Source organism: Bubalus bubalis, chromosome 9, assembly GCF_019923935.1.
Source record: "Bubalus bubalis isolate 160015118507 breed Murrah chromosome 9, NDDB_SH_1, whole genome shotgun sequence".
NCBI classification, from domain to species: Eukaryota; Metazoa; Chordata; class Mammalia; order Artiodactyla; family Bovidae; genus Bubalus; species Bubalus bubalis.
In genome coordinates, this window is record NC_059165.1 from 55,923,480 (window position 1) to 55,925,002 (window position 1,523).

At 42.7% G+C, this 1,523-nt stretch overlaps 1 pseudogene; it reads right to left on the reverse strand.

Annotated features, from left to right (window-relative positions):
* Nucleotides 1-261: 261 nt before the first annotated feature.
* On the reverse strand, nt 262-1,523 carry LOC112587055 (annotated as a pseudogene).

Consider the following 1,523-nt stretch of genomic DNA (forward strand, 5'->3'; position numbering starts at 1 on the left):
ATTTCAGGATGTCTGGCTCTAGGTGAGTGATTATCCTCACTTTGTAATTGTTTTATATTAAGAATATGTCCTAAATGAAGTCTATTATTTTTATCAGAAAACATGTCCCTTTATTCTTAGAGTGCTTTTTAAAATCAAGGCACCAACAAGAGCTACTTTCAGGTGGTACAGAATTTCTTATTTCTTGAGGACTCTGTGGTTGGCCATTTCTTTATTAGTTACCTGCAGTGAGACCTCTTCCTGTGGCAAACAGGAAGAAGCTCAATATTGGCTTCTACTTCCATAACTCCCACTTCTTCTGAAGACTTCTGGACCAGTCTCTTCCATCGTATGGTTCCCCATGTTCCTGCTACCACCAAAGTTTCCACTCTTCACTGGATCATAGTTAGAAGGCTACTGGTTATAATTTCCCAAATCATAATTTTCATAACTTCCATAATTTCCTCCTCCATAGTTGTCATCACCACCTCTGTAGCCCTCACCCTGGTTGCCATATCCAGGTCTTTCACCACCATATCCTCCTTTTCCTCCATAACCAGGGCTATCTCCAAAACTGCCACCTCCAGGTCCTCCTCCATACCCATTATCCATCCCCAAATCCACCACGACTTCCATATCCACCAGACCCTCCTCTAAAGTTACTTCTAGGCTCTAGTCCAAAATTTTCACACCCCCCCACCCCCCCACCACCATGAGAATCTCTGAAACCAAAGTCACCTCCTTCCCCATTTCTAGAACTTTGTACTTCCTACATTTCTTGTCTAGACAAAACCTTTCTAACTACTGCATTATGACCAAGATAGCATATTATTTCTGCAACACAATCTTATCCACAGGATCATGGTTATCAAAAGTAACAAATTCAAACCTCTTTTCTTTCCAGACTGCCTATCAGTAATTATCTCAATGGTATCAATTTTTTCATGTTCCTCCAAGTAAGCTCTAAGATGATGTTCCTCGGCATTTTCTTTATTCTGCCAACAAACAGCTTCTTCACAGTTACATATGCGTGGGTGTGTATACTAAGTTGCTTTAGTCAGTGTTCAAGTCTTTGTGACCCCATGGACTGTAGCCCGCCAGGCTCCTCTGTCCATTGGATTCTTCAACCAACAATACTGTAATGGGTTGCCATGCTCTCCTCCAGGGGATCTTCCCGACCCAGGGATCGAACTTGGGTCCCTCATGTCCCCTGCTTTGGCAGGTGGGTTCTATACCATGAGCACCACGTGGGAAGCCCCATAGTTACATGAGCCCCTGGCTTTCCAGATTCCCTTCTTGCAATAGCACATTTTGGCTCAACCACTGTCCCATCAACTGAATGAGGTTCTGTGGCCATGGCAGCCTCAACCTCAGCCATGGATGAAAAAGTTACAAAATCAAATCTTTCTTATCTTTTACTTGCAGGATCCCTCATTACTACATCTGTAAGTTTTCCTTATTGCTTGTTCCTCAAACTTTCTTCTATAGTTTCAAAGCGCAAGCCACCGATAGAGTTTATGGACTAGTTCCATTTCTCTGTTCAT